General features: G+C 42.9%; 1 protein-coding gene and 1 long non-coding RNA gene across 3 annotated transcripts in view; one reads left to right on the forward strand and one right to left on the reverse strand.

Moving 5' to 3' along the window:
• FGGY (FGGY carbohydrate kinase domain containing) overlaps positions 1 to 23,306 on the reverse strand; it is a 520,049-nt gene that overhangs the window by 496,234 nt on the left and 509 nt on the right. The window lies entirely within an intron of this gene.
• LOC116567096 overlaps positions 1 to 23,306 on the forward strand; it is a 42,601-nt gene that overhangs the window by 9,329 nt on the left and 9,966 nt on the right. Inside the window, exons 3-5 of one of the 2 annotated variants that reach the window (XR_004276100.1) lie at positions 6,822 to 6,922; positions 9,380 to 9,623; positions 9,901 to 9,962. This is a non-coding gene — a long non-coding RNA (uncharacterized LOC116567096). The remainder of the gene's footprint in view (positions 1 to 6,821; positions 6,923 to 9,379; positions 9,624 to 9,900; positions 9,963 to 23,306) is intronic. The other variant, XR_004276101.1, reaches the window with a different exon arrangement.

Consider the following 23,306-nt stretch of genomic DNA (forward strand, 5'->3'; position numbering starts at 1 on the left):
AATTAAAGAAGACACAAGTAATGGAAAGACATCTTGTGTTAATGGAAGGGAAAACTTAGTATTGTTAAGATGTCAGTACTACCCAAAGCCATCTATAGATTTAATGCAATTCCTGTTAAAATCCCAATGTTAGAAATGGACACACCCTTTCTAAAATCCGTATAAAGTCTCAAGGGACCTGCAATAGTCAAAACAATCTTGGGGGGAAAAAAAGAACAAAATTAGAGATTTCACGCTTTCTGATTTTAAAGGTTATTACAAAGCTATGGTAATCAAAACAGCAAGGTACTGGCATGATCAATGGGGCATTGATATGATAATAAATCCTCACATATATGGAAAATGATTTTCAACGACAGTGCCAAGACCATTCAATGGGGGAAAGGACATTTTTCAACAAATAATGTTTAGAAAATTGGATATCCAACCCCCCCCAAAAGCTGGATCTTTACACCATACACAAAAATTAACTCAAAATGGATCTAAGATCTACAGGTATATACATACACAAAAATTAACTCAAAATGGATCTAAGATCTGAAGGTAACAGCTAAAACTATAAAATTTTAGAAGTATGTGTGTGTGTGTGTATGTATATATAATTTACTTTTATTGGTATCTTCACAATGTAATTGCCAAACTTTAAAGAAATTTTGTTATACAAAAGAGGAAACTGAGACTAGAGAAAAGAAGAAATTTGCTTAAGATCAACTAGGTCTTTTTTTATTTTTTAAGATTTTATTTTATTTATTTATTTGACACACAGAGAGGGAAATCACAAGTAGGCAAAGAGAAAGGGGGAAGCAGGCTCTCTGCTGAGCAGAGAGCCTGATGTGGGACTCAATTCTAAGACCCTGAGATCATGACCTGAGTCAAAGGCAGAGGCTTAACCCACTGAGACATCCAGGCACCCAAGATCAACTAGGTCTTTAGTGGATCCTGAATAGATCATGACTCTTAAGGTTAGACCTCTGGCCAACACAACGTAAAACCTTATAAAGAACACAGACTTTAAAACCAGAAAGAACACTGACTAAAGTCATAAAATTGGATGTTTTTCAACCTTTCTGTTGACCCAATGTGCTCATCGTTAACAGGAAGATAATATCTGACCTTTTGAAAGTTACAGGAGGTGAGGACTAATTAAAAGGAGGCGGGGACAAAGAAGAAGAAAGCCCTATGACTTAGCCCTTCAGGCTCTCTAGAACCATAGAAATTCACAGCTGAGTCTGAAGAAGAGCTGTGTGGGGAGGTGATTCCTAACTCTGGAAATAGGAGGAGATGGAAATAGAAATAAGAGAGGGAAGGAAAAGTAAAATGAAGGTGAACTCTGTTTAAAAAAAAAAAAAGTGGCATGAGAAAAGATTTTGGAATCTCTTTTATCTCATTGATCAATGAGAAAGGAATTAGAAATACGTATATCATGTAAATTACCTTTAAAAAAACAATTCTGAGTGATTTCCAAAGACGGTGTGACATAGCATACAGAGTATTCTAACTCCAGCTCTGGTTTCACAACTTCCTACCCTTGGTGACATTTGGACATGTCATGGTAGTGCTCCAAATTTCCAGGTCCCTCTTTCTAAAACAGGAATATTAATACCTACCTGACCTCCTGGGAAGAATGAAGTGTGAAAGAGAGGTACATATTACTTGAAAAGTTAAAATGCTATTTGGGTCCAGGTTAAAAATTAGTTTTCCTAACCAGATGACCCATATACCACTTCACTGTTTTTGAACCTGTTTACTCACCTGTAAAAGACTTAAAAACAGATTCTACACCATAGATTTGTTAAAGAGATTAAAAGAAACGGTGGAGATAAATGCATAGCATGGCGTCTGGTACATATTAAGGACTAAATAAATGGCTATGTTCACAGTAGATATCAGCAACAACAGCCAAAGACAAATTTCTTTACTGCTGGGAAGGGGGGAAAAAAAAGTAAGATCTATGGGGAATTCTAGGAAAAGAATTCATGGCAATTTTAAAAGAATCCAGCTTGGTGTTCTTAATTTCTCCTTATCCCGAGTGACAGCAGGAGAATGGCATGCTGGAGGTGGTGTGTGTCTCTGTGAATTTTTTTTTTTTTTTAGACTCTGCAAGGTTAGAAGCTTCTTGTCTCCTGTGATTGAATACCCCCAAGACATTGGATCATTTCCTGAACTTCATTTATTTAATAACTAATCTTTTATTGCCTTTCGTCCTTTAAAGCCCACCGGCCAGTCTCATTCCCAACTCCGCCCTACAAGGTCTCACCTCTTTAATCATTTGGATAATGCTGAGACACACTACAAACCATCTTAATGGAGGGCTGATAAGTGAAGGCCATGTTTCCTCCCGTCTGCTTCTCTACCCAGCAGTATATCGGATGATTTTCCATAATCCCAGCAAATCACTCATGTCATCCCCCCCACAGTCACCTAGTTAATATCTCCAGTCAACAGGTTTCTTTTGGCTCTTTTGTCTGGGAAAGCTGGCTACACAAGGCCCCAGGACTCCAGAGGAATGAATCTGTATCTGGGATTTGTACAAACTAAGAGCAACTGCAGGAGTAACATTTTCACTAGTTAATACGAAGAGCTACCATCTCCGAGCCGTAATTGTGGCCAGGCACTGTGCCAACAACTGTATCTGTATTATCATGTTTAATTCTCATAAAACCTACTGAAGAATGCTCTCATGTCCACTTCATGGATGGAGGCACTTACACCCTGGGCCACTGGTATTCAACACGCCGTCCTCCAAGCAACAGTTTTATTTGGGAAACTTGGTTAACAATGGAAATTCTCCAGCTCTGCCACAAAACCAGTGAATAAGAATCTTTGGGGGGTGGTGTTCAATGATTTATGTTTTAACAAACTCCCCTGCTGATTCTGCTGCAGACTAAAATTTGAAAAGCACTGGACTACAAAAGGTGTGTAACTTGCCAAATTCACAGACCTAATAAGTGGCAGAGAGAAACTTAGAAATCAGAGTCTGACTCCTAACCAAGTCAGAGGGGCTCTAGAATGAGATGGCCCACAAAGTTTTAGGACTTCAAGTAAAATTTCCTTGTACAATATAGACATCTAGATGTCATATAATAGATGTGCAGAAGTAGCTCAGTTCTGGGATTGATTTAATTGAGCACTTCAGTGCCTGTTTGGGTCCAGCTCAGAGGCATTGCTCTCATTCTCATAGATTTCTCTTCATGGTGATAAGAGGGCTGCAGCAATTCTGGGCATTACATTTTGTCCCTCAGTGCCCAGATGTCTGGAGTGGAGGCAGGAGGAAAGGACCTGTCTGTTCTTCCATGTCTTTTTGTGAGCAGTATTTTTTTTTTCCCAAGAAGTACTTTCCCCAGTAGACCTCCTCTCATGCATTACTGCTCAGCATTTCATCACATGCTCATTCTTAAATCAATCCCTGGGAAGAAAAAGGGAATAACATAATTGTATAAAACTAATTAAGATTCATCTTACTTGGGCACATGGGTGGTGCAGTTGGTTAAGCCTCCAACTTGGTTTCGGCTCAGGTCATGAACTCAGGGTCTTGAGTTCAAGCCCTGCATCAGGCTCTGGGCTCAGCATGGTGCCCACTTGAGATTCTCTCTCCCTGTCCCTCTGCCCCCTCCCACTCATGCTTTCTCTCTCTAAAATAAATAAATAAATCTTAAAAAAAAAAAGCTTCACATCCCTTGAAGCACATGTATGCCTATATGAACACAGAGGATGGAAGTTACAGCAGGGCACTGAGTACAAATTACGAAATGGTGAGAAAGAAGTTTGGATTCACAGGGTAACGTTGGATGATAGGAATCCAGATAGAAAAATGAAGAGTTCATGCCATAAGAAATAGACAACCTGTAAATTTTTTAGCAGGGGAGACAAACATGTAAGGATATACACACAAAGAATCTGCTGTGTAGGACAGAAGGGTGTAAGACTCCGGAGTGGCAAGGAGGTCCTCCTGTGGGAGGACCAGCTGTTGCTGTAGCTTGGGTAGAATCTTTCAAGGCCCTAGTTTAGGTAGGTGGTGATGGCTATGAAAGGTGGGTAAAGATAAGATTCCATCATTCAGAAGGAAAATTGGCCAGAGTGGGTGACTGATTGGCCACGAGGGGACGAAGGGAATGAGTCAGGGGTTAGAGGCCAGTTTCATGTCTGTGCCCAGCTGTGTGTCTGCGCCCATGGAGCCATGATGGGGAGAAAAGTTCTGACTCCTGCAAAAGACATTCTCTGGGTTGCACAACTTGCCTAAATTCCTGCAAAAGGAATTTAGACAAGTTAAAGAAACACTGTCAGAGGGACAGTGGGTTATTTAGGGGAATATGCTTAAATTCTCAAATTCACCACTTGGTTCTGTGAATAATAATAGTGCCATTTATTGCCAGTCAGATATGTCTTACTGTTTCATTTATTTAAATTTATTTTTATTATAGAAAATTTCAAAATAAAATGAATTTTATTATAGAAAATTTGTCCCTACAAAAGTAGGAAAATTCGTGTAATGAACTCCTGTGCACCTGTCAACCAGCTTCACCACAATCAAATCCTGATCTTGTTTCCACTGTTTTCTCTCTCACTCTTTCCCAAACCCTCCAGCCCATGTTATCATTGTTTCAAATAACAATGTTACTGAGACATAACTCACATACTGTACAATTCACCTATTTAAAGCATGCAACACAATGGTTTTTAGTATATTCATAGAATTGTGCCACCATCATCACAATTGATTTTAGGACATTTTGTCACCCCAAAAAGAAACCTCATCTATCACCCTCTGACCCTGCATCCCCCTACCCCCTCCCCCAGGGCAACCACTCATCTGCTTTGCCTGTTAGGAATTTGCCTGTTACAGATATTTTATATACATGGAATTATACAATATGTAATTTTCTGTGACTAGCTTCTTTTACTTAGCATAATGCTTTTGGGGTTCATGCATCTTGTAGCATATATCAATACTTCATTTCATTGCCCAATTATACTCCACTGTATACATCTAGTACATTTTCTATTCATCAGTTGATGGATGTTTGAGTTCCATCTTTTTAACTATTTTAAACAATGCTACTAAGAACATTGGTGTACAAGAGCATTCTTGTACCAGTGGATGTATGCTTTCATTTCTCTTTGGTATATACCTAGGAGAGGCATTTCTGGGTTGCACAATAACCCTATAGTCAACTTTTTGAAAAATTGCCAGACTGGTTTTCATAGCAGTTGCATAATTTTACATTCCCACCAGCAGTGTATAAGGATGCCAATTTCTCCACATCTTCCCCAACACTTTTTTAAAAGATTGTATTTATTTATTTGAGAGAGACAGAGAAAGCATGAGTGGGGAGAGGGAGAGGGAGAAGCAAGCTCCTCGCTGAACAGGGAGCCCAATGTGGGGCTGGATCCCAAGACCCCAGGATCATAACCTGATCTGAAGGCAGATGCTTAACCGACGGAGCCACCTAGGTGCCCCTTCCCCAACTCTTTTAATTAGTTTTATTTATTTTTCAATTTTCAATTTTTAATTTTTTAAAATTTTCTTAAGGCTTTCATTTTTTAGTGTGGTTTTAGTTTCTCAAAATTAAGAGGAAGGTATAATTCCCCATATACCTTCTGTCCTCACACATGCAATGCATCTCAATTATTAACATTCTCCTCCAGAGCAGTGCATTTGTTACAGCTGATGAATCTGTATTGACATGTAACAATCCCCCAAAGTTTGCATTAGTTTATTCTTATATTGTACATTCTATGCATTTGGACAAATGTCTAATGACATATATTCATCATTAGAGTATCATACAGAGTATTTATACTGCCCTAACAATAATTCTGTATCCTTGTTGTTTTAATTCACATTTCCCTAATGGCTAAGGGATGTTGAGCTTTTTCTTCATGTGCTTATCAGTCATTTGTTTCTCTTTTTTTAGAAAAATACCTATTCAGATCATTTACCCTTTTTAAATTAGGTTGTTTATCTTTTTATTATTGAGATACAAAAGTTCTTTATATAGTCAATATAGAAGTCCCTTATCAGATATATAATTTCTCAGTATTTTCTTCCACTCTGCAGGTCATTTTTTCTCTTTCTGGATCGTATCCTTTGAAGCACAAATGTTCTTAACTCTAAAAAAGTCCAAGTTAACCAATTGTTTTCTCTTGTTGCTATATTTGTGGTTTTATAGTTAAGTAACAGTTGCCTCATTCAATATCACAAAGGTTTACACCTATGTGTTCTTCTAAGAGTTTTATAGTTTTAGCCCTTATATTTAGGAGTTTGATCCATTTTGAGTTACTTTTTTATAGATGGTGTGATAGGGGTCCTACTTCATTCTTTTCATGTGGATATCCAGTTGCCTCCACACTATTTGTTGAAGAGAATAATCAAAAGACTCTTGAATTGTCTTGGCTCCCTTGTCAAAAATCAGTTGACCATCGCCCCAATTACTTTGAAGAAGATGCCAGATATCAGGTCAATGCATCTATAAATATATCAATATGCACCTCTAAATTGCAATGCCCCATGTTTTGTCTATCTTATCACTGATCCTCACAACAAGGTATCATTATCTGCATTTAATGGAAAAAGACACTGATGCTTGGCGGGGTTACATGACTTGCCCAAGATCAAGCAGCTACTGACATTGATAGAGCCAGATCTGCAGGCTGTGTTCTTCCTATTCTGCCCTCATTGAGTGTAGCCGAAGCACGGTGGAATGTAGTAATAATGAGGGCAGCCTGACCCAGCCAAAGCTTGCTTTCACTCTCTTACACGTATCATTTAACTTGTTTACTTTTTTCATTGGCACCATCATCTCTACTTGTCCTTTACCCAGCATTTGCCCATCAGAAGAGAAAGAAAGACAACTCTCAGAAAACCCAGAGATGATCTCCTGAGAACCCAGGAAATGTGAGGTGGAAAACCCAAAAGCCCAAGGTAGAAGTCTATGAATTTGTATCAGCTTGAGAGGTGACACTGTTTATTGTGAAGTGAGGAGCAGGTTGAACAATTTTAACTTTCCATTGGAAACTGAGATTTTGTTTATGAGAAGGAAAGCTTGAATTACCAAATCTTAACATTGAAAGACTTCAAGTAAAATTCCAGCAGTAGTTTGACCTCTTTTTTCACTCATGTCAAAATTCTAGTGACTTCCCAAGGTCACAGGGCTGATTAGTGGCAGAAAGGGGACTGAAAGGCAGGTCATCTGATTCTTGTATTAGGGAATATTGGAATTTCCTATTCCTAAAGCATATTGGGCATTGAGTGCTAGATAACTTGCCTCACCAAACAAAGGTATATAATAATCTCATGAGACTCTATAAGAATTACAGGAATAGTGGAAGGGGAGAAAAATCACTGAAGAATGGGATTTTTTTCTTTTTTAAATATTTCATTTATTTATTTGAGAGAGAGAGAGTGGGTACAAGGTGGGGAGAGGCAGAGGGAGAAGGACAGAATTTTCAAGCAGACTCCTTGCTGAGCCTAGAGCCTGACAGGGGCTCACTCTTGTAACCCTGAGATCATGACCTGTGCCAAATCAGGAGTCAGATGCTTAACTGACCGAGCCACCCAGGCACTCTGAAAACTGAGATTTTTCTGAACCTGCCCCTGGGGAGCAGAAATTTTCAAAGATCTACAATGCAAGAAGCAATCCAACTTCTGAGTCAGAGGAAAGATACATGATCCAGGAATTAGAGCGCATCTTACACATTCTGTCATTTTTTTTTTTTTCAATAAGGCAAACAGATACAGAGTTGAACTCAGACTCACCTGCAATGTACTACCTCAGGCTCCGCAGAAGCACAGTAGAGAGAAGATGGATCTAAAATACCTGGGGTGAGGAAAACTGTACAGCCCAGGCTAGGGTTGGTCATGTATACATCAAAGGGCTGAATCCCACCAAGTTAGGCAATGGAGGGGAGAGGACACGACCGTCAGGACTGGTTCATCTTACCTCTCACGCTGCCCTAACACCACCTTTAGCAGAGAACAACCTTAGGAAGGGTTCTGATGACAGCTGAGTATGGGTGCTGTAACAAAGCTTTAGGGCCAGCCAGGCCAAGTTCAAGTTCTCGTTCATTTACTAAATAGCTATGGGATCGTAGGCAAGGCAGTCCACGTCCCTAAGCCTAGGTTCTTGCTCTAGCCACTAAAGGGCATTGTGAGGATTTAACAGATGGAATGGTATAAAGCACGTCATCATCCCCGGGACTTAGTGGACATTTTACTTGTGAATATCTGCACCCCTCCTTGGTCTTCCTCAGATTCATATAAATTTTGGTCTCCGTGCCACTTCTCCAAGTACTCGTTGGATCTCAGGACCTAGATTTTTCAGTATGGAATTAAATACTTCACTCTCTTATTGAGAGAATTTTAGAACTGAAGTTGCAGAGGCCCTGCTTAGGAACCAAGGCCAGAGCGCTCATGGCAGAGTGGACGTCTGGACACCATTCAGAGCTCCCTCCTTAGCATCACTGTGGTGTGCCTGGGGATGTTGGTTGCCATGACCACCTAATTATTTTCTCTAGGTCTGACCACCATGACGAACTGAAACCCTTGCCAAACTCCCATATAAACAAGCAGCAGATGTCCAATTTGAAAAACATCATTCCTGAACAATAATGTTTGGTTTCCCATCCATCACATGGACCCATCCCCAGAAATGGATCAGGGAGAGGCAGCTCTGCAAGAGGCAGGAATAGGAACTGGGATGCAGAAGGGGGCCAGACTTATGGGCTGTGCCTTGCCCTGGACCAACCATGCAGGAGGCACTCCTTCCTGACATGACAGGCTGGTTCATTTATGGAATCACTAACAACGTTTCAACAGTCTTACAACAAGCTCCTCACAGCCTCATGGCAGCTGTGTCTAGACTCAGACAGCTGTGGATACCAATACCACTTTTGCCTCTGGCAAGATGGGTAACCCTGGTCAAGTTACTCCTCTGAGGCTCAGATTACTCATAAAAGATGAAGATAACGATACCTGTCTCTTAAAGTCATTGTGGCGTTAAAGCAAAATGCACAGAGTTGTACCATAGGGCTTGGACCTGGTAAGTCCTTGATGAATGTCAGTTATAAATTTGTTTTTAAATTATTACACATCCTGATATACTCACTCTGCCATGATACATGATGATGAGCGATTGCTTTTATGAAATACAGAATATCTGTGGACTCTGAGAAACAAACTGAGGGTTTTGGAGGGGAGGGGGGTGGGGGTCGGGAGGGCCTGGTTGTGGGTGTTAAGGAGGGCACGTATTGCATGGAATGCTGGGTGTGGTGCATAAACAATGAATTCTGGAACACTGAAAAGAAATAAAATGAAATGAAAAAAAAAGAAATAGAGAATATCATGCAAACTGAAAATTACCTTACGAATTGTTTCATACAGTGCTCTTATTTTATGGAGGACAGAATTGAGACCCAGAGAGCTTAAGGCATTCACCTGAGATCACACAGCTAGTGAACAGCAGGGCTTGGAGAGAATGCCAAGGTTCTGAAATCCAACCCAATACCTTTTCCGCGTCCTATCATGCCTAAGAAAGGGAAGGAGGGAAGAGAATCAGCACTTATTGAGCATCTACTGTTCACTGGATATTCTTCATGAATTGTTTCCCTTACAGCAATAATAGAAGGTAAAGTATTATTACTTCTACCTAACATATGAGCAAATTAGAATATAAGCTTTAAAGAGCAGGAACTATGTCTTTCTTATTCATTCAAGTATCCCCAGCAGGCAGGATAGTGACTGGCATGTAATAAGTGCCCAATAAATATTCGCCAGTGAGTAAGGAGAATTAATTTGCCGAAGTCAGATAATTAATAATGGCAGAGTCAGGACTTAAAATAACATCTGTGATTGCAATGTCCATGGTTTTTTCTGAGCTGACTTTCTTGTACTTTCTCCCCTAGGGGAAGTAGGATATGCAGGAAGGAAGAAAGGGAGATTCTTTGAGAAACTTGTAAGTTCTAAGGTATTAAACGAGATGCGTTTATATATGTTATCTCATTTGCTTTTTGTAACCACTAAGGATAACTATTTTCCTCTTTGTTGGAAATTGAGAAGCAGAAAGCCTCAGTGACTCTTCCGAGGTAAAATGAGGTATAAGGAGAAACGAGGACTCAGATTCATCCCAGATTTTCATCTCCATCCTGGGCTTCTCTCCTAAAATCACAGTTGCTTACTGAATGGGCCTTGAAGGAGGCCAGTGGTGGGACAGGAAGTAACCAGGCCTGTCATACAATGGGGGACAAGCATATCCCTTGCGGTTTGCCACTGAATGGTCAGGATGCCAAGAGCTATAGTGGCCTTTTATGATCAAAAGCACCAAGATAGAAAACCAGGAAGCTGGGGATGGCTGAATGCTTGGTGACACTCTCAGGGATTGCAACAGACCTGGGAGCTGCCTGTCTTTTATTAGTTTTATTAGTTTTATTCTGTTATCTGCAGTGAAAAGTATTTTTGTCAGATTTGCTGTACTTTTCAGGAGTGAAGGAGTAATAAAATCCGTGGGGCTTACTGTCTATCTGCTCACAGACAGGCTCATCTGTCTACTTCTGGGACTCGCAGTGTTCGTTTTTTTATCGGTGGGAGAGACCTGTTGGTTGAAAGTGTCAGGAAAGGGGACACCTGGGTGGCTCAGTCAGTTAAGTGTCTGCCTTCGCCTCAGGTCATGATCCCGCGGTCTTGGGATAAAGTCCCTCATCAGGATCCCCCCCTGCCTGTGTACTCGTGCTCTCTCTCTTCCTCTTGCTCTCTTTGTGGCAAATAAATAAATAAAATCTTAAAAAAAAAAAACCCCAAACCTAAAAACATAAGTGTCAGAAAGGAAATTGAACGAGCTTATATGAATGAAGGCAAACTGTTACAGGAATAAGGAGTATCTCATGGAACCGAAGTATAGGCATTCCACTGAGCCTGGCAGTGGTCTGGGACAAGGACCTCAAAAGCATTTGGCTCTCTGTTTCTCTTTCATAATATCTGTTTTCCTCTCCCCCTCCCCTCCTCTCTCTTCCCACCTTCTCCTCCTCCTCCTCCTCCTTCTTTCTGTCTCCCCTTTCCCTCTCTCCACTGTCTCTCTCACTGTCCTCCACCAGCACCTGCATTGATGCAAAGCCAGTTCAACCACTGGAAGAGGGACTGAATCCCAGGGCCCCATTTAGCAGTTGTCAGAGGGCAGTTGTGACTGACCACACTCAGCACCCACTGCTGGAACACTCAACCCTTCCCCCAAGGAAGGAGGGCTGAGTAAGAACCTGGCTTCCTGCGGACAGTCCATGGAGATGATGGGGCAGGGATGTTCTAAATAAATGGACTGGGGAGCTAGCCCCAAGCTCCCCTGTCAAGGTCTGGTTTCAGCTACTGTCATGGCCAGGTGGCAACTCTGTCCTTGGTGCTGTTTGATCTCTTACTCATTCAACATCCAACAGGTATGGGGCCTTGAGCAGTGGACAGAGCCGGTCAGGTCACTGCAACTCAGAAGTCTTACACTTTCCCCCTACAATCATGTGGGATCTCCCATATCCTTCCAAGTAGCATCTCTTTGCCTAAGCTTGTCTGAGATGGATCTTTGTCACTGCTAACCAAAAGAGTGCCAACAGCTACAGGAATGGGCACAGAAAGGGAGAAGTTGCAACGAGCACATCCCTGAATGTGAAGCTGAGTTGGGAAAGAGCATGGAGTTGTAGGGACTCTGCCATAAAGGGCTGGGATATCAGCAATCCTCACTTGGTGGTAGGAAAACAGTTGGTTAAAAAATTATCAGTTGTCTGAGAGAACTCAGACCATTGCTCACCAATTAGGAACTTTAGGAGGACTGGTAGAAAAATGTCCAAGTATTGCTACATGTGGCTACCTTCTTCTAGTACGTTAGTGATTTGGGCCCATCTGATAGCACATAGAGAAGAACCGGGCAGGTTTATAGCTTTGTTTGGAGAATTAATTTCTTTCTATCTGTAGTTAGCAATTTGAACCTGTGGAATCAGATAATCAGGTGCCTTAAGAATATAGCCTTAAATTGTGCACCGATCAGCCTACTGGGTATTGGGAGGATTTAGAAGAACCCAGGAGGCCTGATGGTTCAAGATGCTTCTAAGAAGCTCACCTATGCCTCTCTGTCTGGGAAAGTAGGAAATGCACATCTGGGGGAGCAGTGATGTTGAGAGAGGAACCATAGTGTTAGGAAAAAGGAGGTTTGCCTCACAGCTCCAGAAGATTATTCTTCAAACTCAAAGGCAGAGGCCAATAAGTAAAGATTTAGACCTATGGGCAAAGTCCCCCAAATTGGGGGAAATCCATGCTACCAAAGAGAGGTCCAAATTCAAAGTACAATTTTAGAAAGATCTCTGGTGTTCATTACCAGCAACTGAGTCTCTCCTGCATCCTCCCTGCTCTAACCTTGTGTAATTAATAGGCTGGGCTAAGAAAGGACTTAAAAGTTGTCCCGTAAGAAATGCTCAAGCCTAATACACAGAGGCCGGTGTTCAACCCTGAAAGCAACTCTGAGTTCATGTTCACGACTCAAACAGAAATGAACTACCAAGGTGGTACAGCCCCTATCCTGGAACCCCTCAATTCTACTTTCAATTTCAATGTGGATTAACACTGGCCTAGTTGGTAGAACCCAGTGAATCTAGAATGGCTGGTTCAAGGAACAAATAGATAATCCGTGAGAGTGAGTGGCCCAACTGAATTCAAATGGTGCTCCAGCCCATTGAGTGTCTTATTGCTTCTCCCACCCACACTAGGTGAGTCTTGCTATCCTTTATTTGCCTGACCTTTGAGTAATGAGTATATGAGACAATTAAGTACATTATTTAACTTTTAGTTTGCAAAATCTCAAGGAACCATAGGGAGCTATGTTCAAGGGGAGGAATTGGCATTCACCAGAAAAGCTGAGCTTGGAAATCACTGGCCTGGCATTTCACCTCTGAATTTATCAGCTGGAAAGGTTGCCTTTGGATGAAATGAGATGATTTCTGCAATAATAATAGCTAATGCTTATTAAATCCTCACTAAATGCCAGGCAGTGGTCTCAGGGTTTATGTGCATGACTCATTTAAGTGTCCCAACTAACCTATGAAGTAGGTACGATTATTATCTGCATTTAACAGGGGTAGTTAAGTGCCTTGTTTAAAGTTGAGCTGAGATTTGGATATATGGCTTGGGTTCCTCACCATTACATTTGTTTTTAGGTTACTTACCTTCCTGGATTTTGCTTCCTCCTCCTCCCCCCACCTCCTACCTCTGCATCTTCTTGGCACTGATTTTTTTGAGGTTCGGTTGACATAAAATAACCAGTACAAATCAACAAGTTTTGAGATATGTTTACACTCATGAGAACATCACTACAATTCAAATAAGGAACAGAGTCATCACTTCCTCCTTCCGTTTTCCTCCTATCTCTTTGTAATCGGTCTCTTCTCCCTCTCTTCCCCACCCTCAGGCAACCACTCTTATGCTTTCTGTCATTATGGAATGGTTTGCATTTTTTGGACTGGCCTGCAGTCAGCATTTACAGTATGTATTTTTTCTGCCTGCCTTCTTTCATTCAGCAAAATTGTGAGATTCATGATTTAGAGTATGTCAATCATTTGTCCTTTTTAGTTTCTAACTATTATTTCATTGAATGGATACTATGTGTCATAGTACACAAAACAGGGTTAGTACAGCTACTGTGAATAGTCATGGTCAAGTCTTTGTGTGAACATACACTTTGATTTCAATAAATATCTTGGGGAGCAAAGGCTGGATGGAATGTAGGTGGAAGTTCAACTTTTTAATTACTGTCCAGAAGTTTTTCAAAGCAGTAGTATTATTTTACATTCTCCCCAGCAATATTTGAGAGTTCCAGTTGCTCTATATCCTCATCAACTTTTGATATGATCGATCTTTTTAACTGTAGCCATTCTAGTTGTCATGCAGAAGTTTTTCATGGTGGTTTTAATTAATGATGTTGAAAATCTTTTCATGTGCTTATTTGCCATCTATATCTCCTCTCTGTCAAAATGCCTCTATTGACAAACATTTATTCCTTTAATTTTTTATTGAATTCTTTATATTTATTTAAACTTTGTTTTGTTTTGTTTGGTCCTATTTCTTCCCTCTGGAGTCAGCTTCTTTTTTCTCTAAGAAGACATTCGACAGATTAGAACACAGATGAAGGAGATGAACATGGTTTAGTAGATAGGGCACAGGTTTAGAAATAATCAGGTCTATCTGTACTTGCATTTTAGCTCGCTCTTTGGTAAGTCAAGTTGCCTTGGGCAGTGCAACTCATGCCCCTGCACGCCAGTTCATTTGTCTGTAAAATGAACCTGGTGACCCTATCTATCTCCTACTGTTTCTACAGACAATGAAAAAAACACTCTTCTTAAATGAGTGGCATGAAACAATGGGAAGAACCCTTGTTATGGCCATGTACTAAAAAGGAGACTACTTATGAGAATTTTGATTGTAAGAATTATTAGAATACCCTCAAGGCCAGATATCCCTGTAGAAGGATATCGGAGTGGTGTCTTATTTCCCTTTTTTCTTTCTTTCTCCTTCCCTTCTGTGTGCATAATATACACAGTTTGCAAAAGAGGTAGATCATTCACACACATCTGATGTTATACCCCAATACCCACTGTGGTACTAGTCACTCACCAGGGAGCAGGGAACCCAGGCTCCTCTTCTTGGTCATCCTGTTTTTACACCGTCCTCAGGCCTTTCTGGGTCCCTCCCTGTCTACATCCTGCTCAGGTAGACAAAACCATGGTCCCTTCCATGTGGGTTATTTTGTAAAGCAATGGCAGAGAATTCCCAGTCTCTCTGTGCAGGGGCTTATAGACACAGTCATCAACATCTAATGAGGGGATTTGTTTTCCTCCATTGTCCACAAAGCACAGAAGGAGCCCTGTGGATCTCTACCCTGCACTCTGAGCATCAGTCTCCACCAGAGTTGAGCTGCTTGTGCTGTGCTCCTGCGGGGTGGGGGGGTGGGGCGCAGGGCAGGAGAGAGGCCCACAGCTATTGCCCCTGGCTCTGTGACAAGAAAAGAGCATCTTCCAGGTGGGGCTCAACCTGCAAAAAGGCTCCCCTGCTGTGTGGGAATTATTCACTCTAGGACATGCTTCCTGTGTAGGAACATCAAATATTCCCGCTGGCTACAGAAGAGCTCAGAATAGGCCAGTTTAACTGCTTCATGTCCAGTCTGCAGGAGCTACAAAATCCCCTGTTGGACATCTAATAGGTACCCACTCATGGCAATTTCCTCCTGAATTCTGACTGCTACTCCCAAACAGGCTTCTGTCTAGATTCCCCTGTGGTTGCTGTCTACGTAAGGAGGCTCATCACTACCATTGTCCCAGGGAATAGATGAATTCTTGTGAGGTCTCTTCCCTTAGTCTTACCTGCCCTCGAGGAACCTAACTGCTGGCTTGGTAGGAGATGCTGAGGGGCACATGGAATGTCAAAGACTCATCAAAAGGATCCACAGCCTTCCCAGTGTTTCAGGGCCTAGGCCTTTCCTAAAGAACTTATGGTATTCTCTACCCCAAGGAAAGGTGGTGTATCTTGATGAAAGACTGGTGACATATCTGAGATAGCCATCTCTCTCACTAAGTGGAAAACTGCTGGTCCTTTTGGTGAAGAAATGCATAGCAATAAACCTGAGGTAGATTACAAAGGGCATGTGGAAGGAGACATTGCATTAAATCCAGAGTCCTCCGGGATACCACAGGAAGACTGGCTTAGACTCAAATGCTAATAGCCCCACTGATGAGCATGGACAACATGATTACACAGGGAAGGCAAGGCCAAGTTCTGCACTCTCTCCCCAGCTGGCAGGAGCAGTCTTCCTGGAAAGGCTCCCTCCTACCTCCCATCCTCTCTGCAATCAAAAAACTTCCGGGAATCTGATTTCCTGCCCTCTGCCTCTTCAAACAAAATGAATGGATTGAGAAATCACCCTTCTCACAAACCTCAGTGCCTTACCTTTGGGCCCCATAATTAGAAAACAAAACACTAAATTAATGATTTTGAAGAGCAAAGTGTTAACAATAGAAAGAAAACAAGGCCAGGTTTAAGGGGTGGCAGGAAACAGAGGCTCTGAAGGAGCTTGTGGAGAGCTGACCACGTGGCAGTTCCTCCCTGTGCAGGGCGGCTGATGCTTTGAGATAGGTTTTAATCTCCAATTTATGAGCAAGGGGACAGAGGCTCATGGAGTTTAAAGAATTTGTCTCAGGCCCCAGAAATTAGCAACAGACATGGGTTTGATCATGAGTTGGTCTGATTTCCGAAGCTCACAGGTTTCCCACTGTCTGCTTTTTAGATTTTTGCACTGATGAGGCCCCTCATTCCACATGTCTGTACCTCACACAGCCAACCCCTCTAGTCTCCAGCCACACTTGCCTGAGACCCTGAGGGAGTGCCAACCAGTACTTGTTTTCTCCATTCTTTACATTTTTCCTGAAGCATTCTGACAAGCCAACTGTTTGGAACTACCCAGTCTCTTCCCCTTCAATCTCTCGTGGCCTCTCTGTGGTTCTCCTCAGGGCCCAGGGGTCTCTGTAGAGAAGAGTACCATCCCACAGTGAGAAGTAGGGCCTGAGTCTCCTGTTTCAAAGCTGGCACTGCCCATTCTTTGTTACTGGAGTGGTGGCGACATGTTTGTTGGTTGGCTAGTCTGAGAGCACTTTTCCCTCAAAGCTCACTTGGTGAACACAAATAAATGACCTGCCTCAGCACCCCCGGCAATCAAGCCTCTCTCCACCTCAGGTTAGGGGCTCCACCTACTTTTTTAAGGGGTTCATTTTCCAGAAGACTCTCTTAGCAAGGATGAATAGGACATGGTCTTAGCCTACTAATAGCAACTCTCAGCAGGGTGAGGGAGATAGACACTATCATTCAGTGCTCAATTCAAGAAATGGGAGCCATTCTAGATATTTCAAGCAGAAACGATTTTAATATGGATTAGATGCTAATAAAATCATAGCAAGTTTCTGAAGGAGTAGGTTGTAGGCTCCAGCAATGACTTCCAGAGGGACCTGTTACTGCTGCCCCATCAGGAAGGTAGAAATCAGCAGGATCCAAATTGAATAATGAGTTCTAGATTCTAGAATCTGTAATAGATCACTTACTTTTAATCTAGGGATTCAGAAAGGCAGCACTGGGAAGTTGTGCTGCTGTTCAGACTGACTCTGGGTAATCATGACACTGTTGACTAGTTTCTGGAATACAATGCAGAAAAGTGTCCTATCTGCACAACTCTGCTCGCCAGCAGAAAATATCTAAAACAGCAAGATTTTCTTTGTTTCTTTTCTACTTTTCCAAATCTTACATGTGTGCATCTGTTTGTGGAATTTAATTGGCATTTAGAACCCTATCTCTCTACAGAGAAGTCTGGAAAATGGACTTATACTACAGAAGATGAGCACAGATATTAGGAGCATAACTTGCAGTGTCTTCCATAGACTCGTGAACAGGTGTGTGCATTGAACTATAGAGGAAGCGTGCTCTTCAAGGAATGACACGGGTCATAAAGAAGGGAGAGAACAGTTCTACCTGGGATTGGGGGAAAGGGGCAGGAAAAAGGCTCCTCTAGCTGGGTCTTGAAGAATATCCCTGAGTAGTCTGCCTCAAAGAGGGCTGAGGGCATTTGAGGCAGAGTAAGCATTATGACCTATGGCAGAGAGTATGAAAAGTGTAGCATACTTGGGATCAGGCTATGCTTCCTTTGTCTGAAGCAGAAGGGAGAAAGAGGAAAGCACTGAACAATGAAGCCCACAGCTGGCTAGGCCCGAATCAAGGCAGACCCCACGTGCTGTGCTCAAGAGCTCAGACTTTCTCCTGGAAGTGATAGGGGCCTTTGGAAGGTTTTACACAGAGGAATGACAGGATGAGATGGGTTTTAGAAAGCTCCCTCTGGATGCTGTGTGGAAGATACAATGGAAGGGGTAAGAATCAGGATAAAGAGAGCCGTTGGAAGGATATTGCAAAATGGCAGACTAGACATGGCCAGGACCTAACCTAGGACCATGGATGTTGGAATGGGAAGAGAGAGCTTGCAATATATCAGGAAGCTGAATCAATAGGCCTCAACTCAGCTAAAGTAATTAGGAACAATTAGTGTAGGTATACTACGTGCCAGGTTCTACTCTACACACTCTGCATTTATGAATTCACCCAATCCTTACAAAACTCTGTGAATTGGGCTCCAGTATCAACCCACATCTACAGTGAAGAGACTGAAGCAAACAGCAGAGCCAGGGTTTGAACCAGGTAGTCTAGTTTTAGAAAACAAATATTCAACCAGTTTGCTATGAAACTGATAAAACTTCGCTTTCCTGAATTTACTGATAAAATTCACTTTCCTGTACTTAATGATTCTGCATTTCACTTACAAATTCCCATTTTGACTCTGAATTAGGAGTTCTTTTTAACCTAGATGTTCATGGACAAACTTGTGCAAGTCTGACGAATCCTGAAATTATAATCAAGTTTTTACATTTTTTTTTTCCAGCATTTGTGTAATTGCTTTTTCTGGGAAGCGGTGGCAAGGCCTATCAAATGGGTTGTCAAGGATTCTCAAATGGATCTTTGACCTAAAAATACATTCAAAGATACATTTAAAATACACTCAAGAAAACATTCACCTGAGAGCAGGGTTCCCAAAGGGTCATCCCTGAACCAAAGCATCAGCCTCTCCTGGGAAATTGTTAGGAATGCCTATTTCCAGGCCCCACCCAAGACCTACCGGACCAGAAGCTCCGAGGGCAGGGCCCAGGAATTCGTGTCAATCCATCTTCCAGCTGCTTCTGATGGATGCTTAAGTTTGGGAACCCCTGCCCCAGAGCAAGCATGAGCCTGAGTGATACGGCAACAGAGGCCGCACCCCAGCCTCTGTGGGCCTTTCACAGTGGGTGTGGTATCAAGGAGGGCAGAGCAAAATCTTAGAAGTCTGAGATCTTTTTCAGACATGCTCAGGATAGAAATACTGCAACATAAGCTCTGAAGCGTGCCAATATTTTGCACAAGGCACTCCCTGAGGGCTTCTGCAATGCTCAGAACATGCATTTCTGGGAGCTGCTGTGCTCCGCACCAGCAGCTGAGAAGATCGAACCCGTAGACTGGGTACCAGGCCCGAGGTGCCTCAGTTGCCAGCCCCCACCCCCGCACCCCACGCTGCTGCTTCTAGGGCTGCAGTTCAGGGATCTTGTTTCCATCCAAGGTACACAGACCTCTAATGGCATTTCAGCAGAGGATAACCTGCTTGGCACCCAGGGCATTTAGTACCCACTGACACCTTCACTGCTCACAGGGAGGTGCCGAGGCCTCTGGTCCACACCTTGCCCAGTTGACAGGACAGCTGTGCCATCTCTGCAGGATTCATGCTGGCCAGTCTTTCTACATCTTCTTGGAGACTTAAAAAGTCACAGAAATCACCTGCAGCGCTTGATAATGGGCCCCCTAACCTCCACCCTGCCCCCCCCCCCCGAAGGATCCCTGAACCCTCCTCCCCTGCATCCCCTCCCTTCCAGAAAGGCCCAGCTCCTCCTTTCTGCTAAGTCACAAAGCTGGAAAGCTCTAAGGGTAGGGAGAGAGCATGTGCATGCTGGTTGGCTTGGAGAGGTTCTGGGAATTCATTCGGATCTAAACAACTATTCCAGTTACGCATGTGACTCAGCCCCTGAGAGCGGGATCTTCCTGTGTCCACAGGGCTGGGTGTTGCTGACTCAGTGCTGAAGAGGGCACCTTGTCAGCCCTCCTGGTCTCTGAGCTCCGAACCCCCTCCCCTTCGTCCCCAGAGGACACCAAAGGGAAGCAGACAGGGAGGGTGAGCTGCTCAGCGGGTTTGGTTTCATTTCTAAATAAGCAGCCAGCCTCCTCCCTTTACAGCTGGCACTGCACACTTCTGTCAGTCTTCTGGGCATTCTGGAAGGGACATAATCAGAAAGTTACCCATATGCATTCACGTATGCCTTTCACACATTTTATCCAGCACCTACTATGCGCCTGACTGACTGTTAAGGGTACCCTTCAGGGAGCTGGTGGGGGAAAATACATGAGCGGTCATTCAGGAAGGAATGGAAAAAGCACTGTAGCTTACGTGACTAAAGAGCTTCGAGAATGCCAAGAAGCAACAGACACCCCTATCTAGGTACTTAGGATTTCTTTTCAACATGAGGAAAAATTCAGAGTGTGGTGAGAATTACTTCCGTCTTTAGAAGACAGAGAGAAGAAAATGCCAGGAACCAACGTGATACAAGAGAAGGACTTTCTGGAAGAATCAGGCAAGAATGAAGAAAGAGGCAAAAGGGCAGGAACACCAAAGTGGCAAATTTTCCAGTTTTGCCCAAGGGCCTTTTCTTAACTTGAACCAGCTGCACATTGTATCTACCACGAAGGATGGCTCAATTTCCCCAAAGTAAACAGCTTGAAGTTTTCTCCCGCCTTGGAGATGAGGAGAAAATAAAGATCCCATGCATGAAAATTTTCTGGATGAAAATTAAAGAAAAGTAAAGACACTAATACAGACATCGACTGGGTATCAAACCTTTATATGTATGATATCCTACCTCATTAAATATGAAAAGAATATACAGTCACATGCATACATTCCCGGTTAGGTGTTGAGGCACAGAGGGGTTAGATAAACAGCTCGAGTGGGTCTGAACTGAGACTAGGGTCTGTGTTCTTGACACTAGTAAACTTATGGAGTAGGAAGTACCTAACATAAAGAGATGCTCATATCCCCATTTTATGGATGGGGAAACTGAGGGCTGGAACTGCTGAAACTCTCCAAGGTCATGCAAATAGAAAGTGATTTAACAGTACTTGAGACTCAGGTCTGTCTAAATTCAAAGTCTGTGCCTTTCTACCACAACACCCTGTTTTGAGACCAGCTTTTATCGCTCTTTAGGATCTACTGTCTGAACCTCTAAAAATAAAACCTGATATCATCCGGGATTATGATTTTATCGATGGTGATGTTAGAATGAAAATGCTTCATCATGGCCCCAAGCATACTTTCTTATCATGCATTCCTTCATTCAATCAGTTTATATTGAATATTCATCCCCTTTGTGTCAGACACAAGATCCTGAGACTAGAGCAAGGAGAAAGGTAGGCATAGTTCCTTCTTCTCATGAAGCTTGTAGTGTGGCAGGGATAGGGAAAATTGAAGTAGGAGTTACACAACCAAGCAGTTTATGACAGCTGCCGTAAGTGCTATAAAAATGATAGCTAACCCTTCTATTGAATTTTCTGCGTGCCAGGAACTAAGTGCGCTACGTGAACAAATGCACTTCATTCTCACAGGGCAATGAGGGGAAGAAGAGAAATCAATGAAGGCTTCCTGAAGGAAGTGTCAGCTCAGCCGGGAACAGGAGGAGTGGGGTAGACAGGAATAGGGGTACAATTGGGACTGTGTTGTCCCCGTAGCCACTAGCCTCACATTGCTAGGGGCTACTTGAAATGCAGCTAGTCTGAATTGAGGTGTGCTATAAGTGTAAAACAAATACTGGGATTTAAAGACTTAGAACAGAAAAAAAGAATGTAAAGTATGCCATTAGTTTTGTGTACTGATTACATGATAATGTCTTAGATATATTGGGTTAAATCAAATATATATTATTAACATTAATTTTGCCTTTTTAAACTTTTTTTTTCTTTTTTTGCTATTTAGAAAAATTTTTTAAAATGTGGTCATTCAGAAAATTTTAAATGACCTATGTGACTCCTATTATATGTTGGCCAGTGCTGCTCTAGAAGGCTGGGAAGGCTCGAGAGCAAGCACATCAGGGGAACTAGAGCCTGGAAGAGGTGTGGGGAAGGATGGGGAAGGAGGAGAGGATGCTGAAAGCAAACGTGACCTGCCAACCTTCCATCTGAAGGTCTGACTCGGTGACTAACTGCAACCCTTGTGAGCCCACATCTGAGATACGGGGGTTGACTGACGTACTGAAAGCCACCTCTTCCTCAATCCAGCTTCAGTTATGAGCCAGGGAATGGTTAATGTTATTCTTGAGCCTCATGTTATAGATGGAAGAGGTGAGAACAAACAGGGCAAAAAGTCAAGAAAAACGCAGAAATATCATAGGATAAAAGTCAAACCCCTAACAATGATCCTTCCAACCCTAAAACATCTTCCTGCCAGCCCCGTTTCCCCTCAGACCTCATCTACTCAGCTCCTCCTTCCACCCTACCTCTACTCCTCCAGTGATGCTGGTATCTTTGCTGGGCCTCAAACATACCAGGCAGGTTCCTGCCTCAGGACCTTTGCACTGGCTGCCTGACCTGGCTGAAACATTCTTCCCCCAGCTAGTATGTAGCCAACTACCTTAACTCCTGGTTTAAATACCACCTTCCCAGTAAGGCCTACCATGACCATCTTTTCTCAAATGAAAACCCATCAGCACTCCCTTACCCTCCTCTTGTTTTTTCCCACAGCATCTTTACCTTTTAACATCCTCAATAATTTAGCCTTTTGCTATGTTTATTGTTAATATCCCTACTAGAAAGTATTTGCCCGAAAGGTAGTGACTTCATTTTATTTCCCACATTATCCCAGACTGAGACAGTGCCCAGTGCCCAAGATACAGTAGCTGCTCAATTAATACTTTTTTAAATAAATGAAAGTGTCAGTGGCACTGATTAGGGCACCATGGGCTGATGCACAGGCACCCTCCATGCGGTCTTTGCCTTTTTTCCCCTTCCCTGCAGCCACACTTGGTTAACCGTGCTTCCCATTCAGCGTTCACTTCTGGGGGTTCTGCCCTGTTCTGCATCCCTCACAGGGGCCTCCCAAGAGACTATAGGCAGCAGCTGATGCTGCAGAAAGCATCCCTCCCCACCCTGTCCCCATCCTCTGGAAGTTGGGACTCCCAGGTGCCCTTTCCACTTTGCTCATATGCAGGACCCTCCTCCCCCTGTTTCTCCAGCTGTCAAGGATTCCAGGCTCCCTGGGAGGCTGAACAAGATACTTCGTGGATTAAGTGAAAGGGAGACAGGGCAGTGATTCTGAAGGGATGGTCCCGGGACCAGAAGCATCTGCATCACCTGGGAGCTTATTAGAAATACACAGTCTCAGGCCAGACCCTAACTGCACTGAATCAGAAACAGTGGAGGGAGGGTAGCAACGGTTGTTAATGATGAAATCATTGACTTAATTTATTAAATTAAGAAAATTAATAAAGGTTCCGCGTGATTCTGATGCACTCAAGTGTGAGAATCCCTGAGCTGGGGAAAATAGGGGACTTTGTTAGAGCCTTGAGGCTTAAAAGGTCGGGTGAGAGGACCAGTTTCCGTGGGCGGGCTAGCAGTGGGTGGCTTGCCT

Source organism: Mustela erminea, chromosome 10, assembly GCF_009829155.1.
Source record: "Mustela erminea isolate mMusErm1 chromosome 10, mMusErm1.Pri, whole genome shotgun sequence".
Lineage (NCBI taxonomy): Eukaryota > Metazoa > Chordata > Mammalia > Carnivora > Mustelidae > Mustela > Mustela erminea.